This window comes from Aulostomus chinensis, chromosome 1 (assembly GCF_037954235.1).
Source record: "Aulostomus chinensis isolate RoL2024-O1b breed Wild chromosome 1, RoL_Achi_v1.0, whole genome shotgun sequence".
NCBI lineage: Eukaryota > Metazoa > Chordata > Actinopteri > Syngnathiformes > Aulostomidae > Aulostomus > Aulostomus chinensis.
In genome coordinates, this window is record NC_141320.1 from 4,867,034 (window position 1) to 4,879,175 (window position 12,142).

Here is a 12,142-nt window from a genome sequence, read left to right on the forward strand (position 1 = left end):
CATTTTCTATGCCATGTGTGCCAGGGAGGGACCTGGGAAGCACAGGGGGACCAGCCATCCTGCCTGTGGAAAATGAAGACCCCAGTGTCAGTCAGTGGTAATCACTGTGCAAGGCCTGGTATTGAGTGTTGATCTAGTTTGTCTCATGTAAATGTGGCAGTTTCAGTCGTCACATCAGTCCTCACCTCTTCCTGGTGGTTTCCTTAAAGGGGGTGGAGCCAAAAGGGGAGAGTGGCCCAAGGAAGCTCCTTAAGAGCTGTAGGTGCAAACCTTTGCTCCCAGATGGGGGAGGGGGTACAATCACAGGCGAGGTTCATTGAATGATGATGCATGTGGATGTATTATTGAGTTGGTGTAGTAGTCTGGAATCATGTATATATTTAGTCAGGTTAAGTTGTTGAGATGGTGCTGGTTTGATGTAAATATTGATTGTAGAGCATGGTTGTGGTCTCACCTCCACTCTATGGGCCATCCATCGTCATCTTCCTCTTATTCCTTACTAGTAAGGGTCACGGGGGGGGGGGGCTGGAGCCTATCCCAGCATCTACGGGCGAGAGGCGGTGTTCACCCTGGACAGGTCGCCAGTCCATCGCAGGGCCAACATACAGAGACGAACAACCATTCACACTCACATCTACGGTCAATTTAGAGTATCAATCAGCCTAGTCCCCTAATTGCATGTCTTTGGACAGTGGGAGGAAGCCGGAGTACCTGGAGAGAACCCACACAGGCCTGGGGAGAACATGCAAACTCCACACAGAAAGATCCCACGCCCGAGCCGGGACCTTCTTGCTGTGAGGGCACAGTGCTGACCACTGCACCACCGTGCAGCCCCGCTCTAGGGGCTGGTCTGTCTAATTTCCTGCAGCCAGGAGGGGATAAATGGCAGTCAGGGGTTTTTAATGTAAGTTGATGGTGTCTCATGCAATCTCTTTCAATACTCCAGTGGTGGTTTAAGTGAAGAAAAACATGGGTTAGTCAGTAGGACTCTGTGTGTGTGTGTGTATGTGTGTGTGTGTGTGTGTGTGTGTGTGTGTTTCCATGCAGACTTTCCCTTGTGACAACCGATTTGATTTGGAAACCATCTCATCTAAATCTCCTCTCCAAAAACCCTCTTCTGCAACTTTGTACCCAAGTTGTCTCCTCACCAGGCACCACAGTATCCAGTAGGTTCAGTTAAAACAGTCATCAGTGATTAATGTTCATGTTCAATGATGAGGTTTTGATTTATTCTTCTAGAATCATCTGAACAAACCCTCCTCAACACAGTGAAGCCTTCATCTGACAGGAGGAGTTTCTTTTCCCAGTGATTCCACTGATAATGAAAAGCTTTGTTCATCAGACTGGTCTGATAGGATCAACTACTGGTTGCTCTGGAGTGCAAACAGCAACCTGTCAGGAAACATTAGTCAGATCAAAGCCAAGATTAAAGCAAGAGCCTCCAGATCAAAGTCAGAATTGATGATGATGTCATCAGGGGGCTTTGATAGTGTATTTATTTGTACCTAGAATTCTGTCTTTGATCTCAGGAGGACATGAAAGAAACCCAATTGAGGAAAGCAAAGGAGAACATTCAGCTTCACTGGAAACACTTGAACTGTTGAACAGTAGAATTTGTTTGAAACAGTTTACAACACTGAGTGACAGGATTGAAGAGGGGAGATTTGGGTATTTTCAGTTTAATTCTAACTTTAAACTGGGCATGAACATTTTTAGTCGTTCATATTCTAACATACAGAGGAAGTCATGACATTCCCTTTTTTTTAACCTGTCCTGTTCAGGAAATGGAAATGGAAATTTAGCTGCTATGTTGAATCAGAAGAACCTTTTGAAGTCTACTTTTGCTTCAGTCAGAAAGTGGACTGTTGTTTACTCTCACAATCATTGGTAATTGTGGAGGAAGACAAAATCCTTATGAACCTCTTTTTAACAGACACACATTTCAAAAGACACTGGTTCATTTTATTTTTCTTCTTCTAGCAGAGGATGGTTTCGATCCATCGACCTCTGGGTTATGGGCCCAGCACGCTTCCTCTGCGCCACTCTGCTCTACCATTGACTGAACAGTCCTTGTTTTAGGAGAGCATTCTCTGTCTTTGTCTCTGCCCTGCTCTCCTGCTCTCTTTCCCCTCATTTAGTCCTTGACATGATCCATGCTCTACAGCTCTGTTGGTGGAATGAAGACCTGCGTCTGCTCTGCCCGTGCCGTCCTTCGTCTCAACCTAAATTGTTTGACCCACCTTTATAATGATCGGACTCGCTCCCGCTGAGCGCGCCAGACGCTGCAGACAACACAACCAAACTGGCCCCGATCAGAATTTGACAGGCCGAACTCGCGCCGAAATCTTTACAAAAAATCAATTTTTGTCACCCACGTGAAGATGGGTGGGAACATGCCCTAAAAACACCAAGAATAATATCCACCACCTTCTGAACGGGTCCTGGCCCGTCTCCTGCATCAGGGGCCGCCGCAGTCGCGCATCAGCTGTTCAACAGCTTTTCGCCGCAACACTCAATGAGACAAAGACATAGAAGCTCAAGCTGCTGTTGAGGAGGCTCTGATCGTATAGTGGTTAGTACTCTGTGTTGTGGCCGCAGCAACCCCGGTTCGAATCCGGGTCACGGCAGCATGAGATAAATTTCTTTGTGTGTAGTGATGGACACAAGCCAAGCAGAAATTTCCCACAATGCAATAGGGCAGTGTTTGGTCAGTGTTGAGCAGGCGTCAGTCTGACAATGATGTCATATTATTGTGTCATCACTTGACCAGACCCAAAAGTAGGCTCAGGTATCAGTTTCTTCTCAATGCTAACGTCTGCTAGCTTAGTCTGCTACTTTGATGGCTCTGCCTGCTCAAAGGTCCAGACCCCTGGATGTGGTGGTTCCTACCTGAACGTAGATTCTGTCAGCTCATGTTGTTAAATCAACTCACCAGGAACACCAGTAGATTTCAATGGACTGACAATGAGTCTCATTGAATGGTAAACATGTCAAATATGAAGTCATCACCTGAGGAGGTCTGCTGCTGGAATGAAGCTCCAGATATTCACAAGATATTCTAGATCTTAAGATAAAGCATTTTTATATTTGATTTATTGTTCATTAGCCTGCTTCACATTGTTTTATTTTCTGTGTTGTATATCAATAGAACTTTGATCCACAACCTCCACAAACACTCTTGTCCAACTTTTGTGCCCAAATTTTCTCCTCATGAGGCACCAAATCAAGTCAAGTCATTTTTATTTGTTAGAACCAAATCACAACAAAAGTTCTCTCATGACTCTTTACTAGTAGAGCAGGTCCAGCACCAAACTGCTTCAATGAATCTACACCCAACAATTCTCCACCAGCAGCACATCCTGCAACAGTGGTGATGAACACCTTCCTTTTAACAGGCAGGAAGGTCGAGCAGATCCAGGATCAGTGGGGACAGCCTTCTGCTTTGACCGGTTGTATTTAAAGCTCCATCAGATTGGAACAACCTTTCCTCCTCACTTGGGTCTCTCTCTTCCTTTTCATCTTCAAATCATCAAGCATTTTCAAACATCTGCTCTTGTTTCTGATGCACCTCCCCTTTTCTCTCCAGGATTCACTCTCTACTTGTTCTTGTTTGTTCTCTGTACTGTAAATATGTGGATATTTGTGTATGAATATGCATTGTGTACTTTAATGGTGCATGGAAGCAGTATTTATTTAGATGGGTGTTTAAATGTATGAGTATGTGAACACAGGCCCACTCCTTTTCTGCAGTGAGATCTCTGATCATACTTTGTAGAATACTGGATGGTGGGGGGGGGGGGGGCTTTGGGGAACATTGTTGGCCTGTACCTGGGTGTATGATGTGTGTGTCCTTGTGTTGAAAATAGAATCTACTTTTATTATTGTTGTATTGTTGGTCATTATTTGTCAGGACCCCCTCCAAAATGAGATGGTGCATCTCAAGGGGCTGCCCTTGAAATCAAGAATCAAGAATGAAGGTGTCTGGTGGTCTTGGTGGACCCTCTGCTTCTCCAGCTGAGTCAACAGATTCCTGTGTATCCTGAGTCATTGTGTATCCTGGCTGCATTCAGCGCTTTCACTGCTGCAGCCCAGCGTGATTGCCAGTCAGGACAGGTGTTATTAAAAATGGAAGAGGGGACAGTTTTGGCAGGACAAGTTGCTCCACATTCAGGAGATGGTGGGAAGTTTCAAAGCTGCCGTAAATCTTGATGACAAACTCCTTCACTGTGTGGTTCAAAGTCCCTGGTTTGATTGCAGCTTTGAACTGAGCAGGTGTTCATCCTCATCTCAGTAACAAGGGGACACTTTATCACACCAGTGGACAAACATCAGCATTCATCACCCAGCAGCTCCTCTGATCAACAGAACAAGCTAAAGTATTCTGAGAAGGAGGGCATGGATCCCTCTACCTCTCACATGCTAAGCTAGCATGCTACCATTGGAGCTAAGTCCCTGCTAATGAGCAGCAGATGATGGAGGTTGACCTTCATGCAGGGTTGGATGAGCGTCACCACTTGAAGCTTCTCTGGTTCAACAAACCCTTGGGACCAAGACAGGGATTGGAACCTGTGCAGGTCCAGACGCATGTTTAAGTTGGTGGAGACAATTGTTTGAACCAGGGACTGAATGAAAAGACTTGCCCAGACTCCTGCTCGCTCTTCTGAACCGACCCCTCATCTCTGTGTGTAGACTGCCAGGCTGTCTTACTTTTCAATGGCACAGCAGCAGACAGCAAGAGGGTTGCTATGGTGCAGTTGGTAAAATCCCTATCAATGGTCTGCAGAAATATGCTGGGACTTCTTTTTTATTACGAACCAGAATTCAAAGACTGACCAAGGAAACCACAGCACAGAATTTAGAGATCAAAGAAAGAAATCAAAGACAGAACCTGAAGATCAGGAAATGGCACAGATCAATGAGATCCATGGACTCATCAGTGAAGGTTTTCTTTCAGGACATTTTCTACCCAGAGTGATAAAAGCAGCCAACACCTCCAGCACAGAGAGGAGATACCTGCCACACCTCTCCAGAGACATGATGGCAGTGGTGGGATTTGAACCCACGCCTCCTCAGAGACTGGAGCCTTAATCCAGCACCTTAGACCGCTGAGCCACACTACCTCACTGAGCAGGTCAGTGAGTTGGTCTGCTAAAGGCATGTTGAACAAGAAGGAACAATGATTTCAAACTTATTCTGAAGGGTGACCCCTTCCCTCCCGTGGTCACAGGAAGTGACGACAGCACCGCTTGAAGAAGCCAGGAAAGAAATGGTAAAAGGACTCAATTTAAACAGAGCCTTTCTATCTCAGCATACCATGCTAGCAAACCTCCTTTTGTCTGGTTTGGACAGACAGACAGACTACTTTATTAATCCCTTTTGGACGTTCCGCGAGGGAAATTGCACTCTCCTCAACATACATTCACAGCACTGTTACCATAGATTAGACTAAAAATAGCAAAGAAGAAAAAACAAAGACTATATATATATATATATATATATATATATATATATATATATATATATATATATACATACATACATACATACATACATACATACATACATACATTTATATATACATACATACATATATATATGCATATATATATACATATATATACACATACATACATACATATATATGCATATATATATACATACATATATATACATACATATATATATATATATATATATATATATATATATATATATATATATATATATATATATATATATATATGTGTGCGGGTGCCTGTGTGTACCTGTATGGTTATGTATATATGCATAGTGACAGGAATAATCATAATATTAATTGTTCTTAATTGTTATTATAACAATACTAATGATGATGATATAATATAATAATGATGATGATATAATATAAAACATATAATAGTTATAATAAAATAATAATAGCAGTAGTAACAAGAATTATATAATAATAATAATAAAAAATAATAAATGCTCATGATAATTATTATGAGCAAACAGACATTATGAACAAACATTACAAACATTGTTCATTACAAACATTAATCTCATAAATAATAAATGCTCATAATAAAAAATAATAAAATAATGATGATGATAATAATAATAATAATAAAAACAATAATAATAATAATAATAATAATAATAATAATTAAAATAATAATAATAATAATAATAATAATAATGTACAGTCTCTTATATTGCACGAGTGTCCGGTTGTTATTGGGGCAAGCTAATGGTGCTCAGCCCTCTCCAACAGTCCTTCTGTTGGCCCTCCCCCCCTCCAGTGAGGAGTTTAACAGTTTAATGGCTCGGGGGATGAAGGAGGTCTTCAGTCTGGTTGTTGTTTGGTGACTGTGGATGAACACACAGGAGAAGTTGAGCATGAATCTGTGTTCCTGTTCACTTGAATACATGCAGGAGTGTGAGGTGGAAATACTACTGTTTATTTTTGTTCTGATTTCAGAACTGTTGACACAACGGTGTCAGATTAAAGCATCTCCACCTTCCAGATGCTGGTCTCCTTCTGGGGTCCTGACTGACCTCCATCTTGTGTTCTGGATCCACCTGAACCCAGCAGCTCCAGATCCCTTCACTCCTTACAGGGATAGAAAATGGCTGCTGGATGGAAGTCCCCCAACTGTGGCTGTTCTGAAACTCTTCTCCTCAGTCACTCCTGAGTTGACACTGAGATGGAAACTCTGAGTATCAGGTTCAGAACAGCTGATCTGAGTTGGTCCAATCAACTGTGAGTGTGTTCACCTTGAGTGTCACACGTACACAACCACCACAAAATGACATCATCAATGGAGCCCTGATACCACGAGTCACCATGACAACCAAGAACAAAATAACAAGTTACTTTGAAACAAGACCTTCATATATTTATGATGACATCACCAATATGAGCCTTTTCTCTTTTCCAGGCTGTCTTACTTTTCAATGGCACAGCAGCAGACAGCAAGAGGGTTGCTATGGTGTAGCTGGTAAAATCCCTATCTATGGTCTGCAGAAATATGCTGGGACTTCTTTTTTATTATTAACCGAAATTCAAAGACTGACGAAAGACACCAAAGCACAGAATTTAGACATCAAAGAAAGAAATCAAAGACAGAACCTGAAGATCAGGAAATGGCACAGATCAATGAGATCCATGGACTCATCAGTGAAGGTTTTCTTTGGTTCACGGTCTCTTGTTGTCGTACTGGTGTGATGATGTCAGACCCTTCACATTCAGTTCAAACAGACTCCAAAGTGTAGCTGTGATGCAGAGGGCAGCAGCCTTGTGCTTGGTACCGTCATGGTTCTCTGCATTGTTAGCAAACTCACCAAAGACCTCCCTGAAAGCAGGATCATTTTCCCAGAGTGCTTTTTTAACCAAGTACCAATTTGTCCCTCTTTAAAAAACAACAAACAAAGATGAGGTCAGACTGAGATGGACGAGATGATATGGATGTGATTTATGGCTTTCAAACTCCAAATATTCAATTTTTCTTCAGGGCTTTTGAGAGGTTCTGGGTAATGAATGAAAATTTAAATTGGACAGAAACGACATGCGGGGTCACTGTGTGTGTTTACACGTGTGTGTATTTCTTGTTTTATGGTGTTGGAGACCATTTCCATCATCAACACTGATCAGGAGTCCTCGTCCTCATGGGGACCAAAGACTGGCCCTGATGCAGCGCAATGCAGTTTGTGAGTTCTTGCATGAATTTCAGAGTGAAGGTCTGGATTGAGTTTAGTTTCAAATAAAGATTAAGATTCAGTTGGTTAAGATTAAGATTAAGATTAAGGTTAGGCTGCACATAGAATGAAGTTGATCGAATGTTCTCATAAGAATAGCTGGGCACACTTGAGTGTGTTTAAATGCAGACTTCCTCTTGTGACAACTGATGTCATTGGAAACCATCTTGAGGACATTTGGAGAAAGTTCAATCTTTTAGCTGCAGGTACAGTGACTTACAACACTGCAACAACAACAAAAAAACACCCCTCCAAAAACACTCTTGTCCAACATTTGTGCCCAAATTTTCTCCTCATGAGGCACCAAATCAGGTCAAGTCAGTTGTATTTGTTTAGAACCAAATCACTACAAAAACAGCCATTAAGTTGATCTGGTTGGCACTGGTATTTGTTCTTGCTGCAGCTCAGGAGTGATTCAGGAGAAGAGTTTCAGAACAGCCAAAGTTGGGGACTGGAATTCTAAAATGTCCCCTGGAACCAAACAACCTTGGGAGGTAAAACCTGCAATCATAGCCACTCAGATGCAGCAGCAGAAGAAGCTGTCATCCACCCTGACAGTCAGAGCATCAAGTCAAGAAAACATCACCATCTTGTAGTTCCAAACCTCCACCTGTCAGATTCAGCTACTTCTTATTGTGGGACTTTAAATTTGAACACAATGGAATTTGGACAAGGAGTTTTCCTTCAAGTCCAAACATCATCGTCCAGCCTCCAACCAGAGGTCCATCAGTTAACATGGAGCCACAGGTGGAGTCTGGATTCTTTTCTAGAATGAGACGGCAATGACAGTCCTGCCAAGTGACATCACTGACATGACAGGATGACTTCAGTCACGTGACAGGATGACTTCAGTCACATGACTGGATGACTTCAGTCACGTGACTGGATGACAGTGTAGATGCCAATGTAGAGGTTGGGGAAATAGTCTCTGAGAATCCAGCTTGAAGCCACTCCCTCCTTGTTCTTCAAAAACCCAAACAGAGACCGTCAGTCTCCGTCCAATCCTGTACTTGGTTCAATGTTGCTGTTCCATTTTGCAGCAGTAGGTGTCCCTGTGATACCAGGTTCAGTTCAAGAGTCCCAACTCCAGCTCATGTTGGTGACCTCAGTGGCAGGTAAAATGGTGCTTCAGTGGATCATGTGATCAACTCATGTGTGTCCTCACTGCTCCACAGGTCTGTCAAATGTTCTGGAAAATAGTTGGACCCAGCAGAGCTGCTAGATTAGGAGTTGATGGAGTCGTTGCAGATACCAGGGTCCAGTTCCATCCTCACTACCCCTGGTGACCATGTCAAAGTGTCCTTGAGTAAGAGACTGAACCCCTAAATACTTCTGATGAGTAGGTTGGCTCCTTGCATTGCAGCCTTCAGCATCAGTGTGTGAGTGTGTGTGAATGAGAGGACATTGTTCAGCTCCTTGAGTGCTGCTGAGGTAGAAAGGCTCTGTACAAACTGAGTCCTTTTACCATTTCTTTCCTGCTTCTAGCGGTGCTGTTGTCACTTCCTGTGACCGTGGAGGAAAGGGGTCCCCCTTCAGAATAAGTTTTATATCATGATGTTACTTCCTCTTCAACACGCCTTTAGCAGACCAACTCAGAAAACAGCTCAGTGAGGTAGTGTGGCCGAGTGGTCTCAGGCGCTGGATTTAGGCTCCAGTCTCTGAGGAGGCGTGGGTTCAAATCCCACCACTGCCATCATGTCCCAAGTCACTGGAGAGGTGTGGCAGGTTTCTCATAGCCTTTCCTCTCTCTTCCACTGGTATCTTCAAACCTGTGACCAAAAGAAGAACCCTCTCCTGAGTCCACAGACCTGAGCATCACTGCTCTGACTACCAGGTTACCTCCTTGTTATCAGAGTGAAGTCATGGTGAGGTAGTCAGTTGTTCCTTTGTTTTATGACAGAGGCCTCATTGTGAATTAAATAATCCCATTTCTTTACTTGACGTTTCACGCTGTTTCGATTGAAAAAGACCAGTTCCTGGAGAAGATCTTCCAGGGGTCCAGGTTAAAGCGGTGCCCCAGCTGGCACCAGGCGCTGACCCAGGTCCTGCATGGGAGATACTGTCAGTTCTGTTCTGCCCTGCTCACAACCACAGGCTGGTGTTGAGGCCTGCAGCAACCAGGGCCCCAGTCACCAAGAGTATAAAGGCTGGTCATTGTGGCAGTGGGAGGAGTCAAAATGAAGACAGACCAATGTGAGCAGGACGTTCCTAGAGAAGTCATCCATCCACTTTCTATTCTTATCCTTTAAGGGTCACGGGGGGGGGGGGGGCGATCCCAGGTGACATTGTTCAAGAGGCAGGGTTCACCCTGGACAGGTCACCAGTCCATCAGGAGAAATGAGGTGGTCGGTATCATGCAACCTAAACTAAAACATTAGCCGGATCAAATTCAGATTAAAGCAAGTGTCTCCAGATCAAAGTCAGAATTCCTGATGATGTCATCAGGGCTTTGACAGTAGCTAGAATTCTGTCTTTGATCTCAGGAGGACATGAAAGAAACCCAATTGAGGAAAGTAGAGGAGAACATTCAGCTTCATTAGAAACACTTGAACTGTTGAACAGTAGAATTTGTTTGAAACAGTTTACAACACTGAGTGACAGGATTGAAGAGGGAAGAGTTTTCTACTTTAAATTTAATTCTATCAAGTCAAGTCAATTTTATTTATTTTGTGCCAAATCCCAACAGAAGTTATCTCATGACACTTTACAAGTTTATCTAATGAGACAGGTACCCTGGAAGGTATGACGTTGGCCCCCAGCACCACCCTAAGGAACCTAGGAGTTCTCTTTGATCAGGATCTGTCCTTTCATGCCCACATTCAGCAAATTTCTAGGACTGCTTTCTTTCATTTGTGAAACATTGCTGAGATCAGACACATCCTGTCTCAAAAAGATGCAGAAAAACTTGTCCATGCCTTTGTCACTTCCAGGCTGGATTACTGCAATTCCCTCCTATCAGGCTGCACCAGTAGGTCCCTCAAGACTCTCCAGCTGGTCCAGAACGCTGCTGCCTGACTAGAACTAGTAGAAGAGACCATGTCTCTCCTGTACTGGCCTCTCTGCATGGCTCCCTGTCAAATTTAGAAGAGAATTCAAAATTCTCCTTCTACCATCAAAGTCCTTAACAGTCAGGCTCCTTCATACCTGACAGAGCTCCTAGTCCCCTATTATCCAGCTAGAACCCTTCACTCCCAGGATGCGGGGTTACTGGTGGTTCCTAGAGTTCTAACAGTAGACTGGGAGCCAGAGCCTTCAGCTATCAGGCTCCCCTCCTGTGGAACCGTCTCACAGTTTCAGTCCAGGATGCAGACACCCTCTTGACCTATAAGAGCAGACGAAAGACCTTCCTTTTTGATCAGGCTTATAGTTGGGCTGCTTAGGCTGGCCCTTAGATATGCTGCTATAGGCTTAGGCTACTGGGGGATCTCCCATGGTGCACTGGGCTTCTCTCTCCTCCTTTCTGTCCTCCTATATGTGTCATACATAAATCATACTCATATGTATTACTAACTCGTCTCCTTCTCCAGAGCCTTCAGGCTCCCCTCATCCCAGATGTGGGTGCTGCTGGAGGAGGCTGCAGACCTGAAGAGGCTCAAACTGCCACCCGTAGCTCCACCTGCTCACCGTCTGTCCATCAGTCTCTTCACTAATCTCTCTCTTTATCTCTGTCCCTCTCTTTCCTTCTGCATATCTGTCTTCCTCCATTATCTGTCTTTGTCTCTGCCCCGCTCTCCTGCTCTCTTTCCCTCCAACCGGTCAAAGCAGAAGGCCGTCCCCACTGACCCTGGATCTGCTCGATGTTCCTGTCTGTTAAAAGGAAGGTTTTCATCACCACTGTTGCAGGATGTGCTGCTGATGGAGAATTGTTGGGTGGAGGTTCATTGAAGGAGTTTGGTTCTAGACCTGCTCTACTAGTAAAGAGTCATGAGAGAACTTTGTTGTGATTTGGTTCAATAGAAATAAAACTGACTTGACCAGTGTCATTTGTGGTCTTTTGTTAATTGCATGCCACATGAAATTATTGTTGGTCAGTTTTCTAGCGACTGTCTCACAGTGGCAAGACAAGAACACTTCTACTTTTAATGTTGACAGTTTGTTCAACACTAAACTTCATCCAGTACCATGTTGTCAAACACTGGAACCTCCACAGCACCTGAACAGGGACTTGAACCCTGGACCCTCACATTAAAAGTCTGATGCTCTACCATCTGAGCTGCTCAGGTTCTTTCTACAGCATTGAGACAGGAAAAGAAACACCTGTGAAGGTCAAACTGATGCTGTCTTGACTTGTTCAGTCCTCCATGTTAAAGTCCACCATGCTTTTGACTGGCTCTGATTCTCTGTGGCAAAATCCAACAAGAGGCTCCAAAAATGTCCTGAATGTCGTAAGAATGCACAGGACAAG

General features: G+C 43.8%; 2 non-coding genes across 2 annotated transcripts; one reads left to right on the plus strand and one right to left on the minus strand.

The window, feature by feature from the left end:
- Positions 1–1,977: 1,977 nt before the first annotated feature.
- trnam-cau (transfer RNA methionine (anticodon CAU)) lies at positions 1,978–2,049 on the minus strand. The gene has a single exon. It is a non-coding gene; the product is annotated as a tRNA-Met (tRNA).
- Positions 2,050–9,348: 7,299 nt separating this feature from the next.
- On the plus strand, positions 9,349–9,430 carry trnal-uag (transfer RNA leucine (anticodon UAG)). The gene has a single exon. It is a non-coding gene; the product is annotated as a tRNA-Leu (tRNA).
- The last annotated feature ends 2,712 nt before the right edge of the window (positions 9,431–12,142 follow it).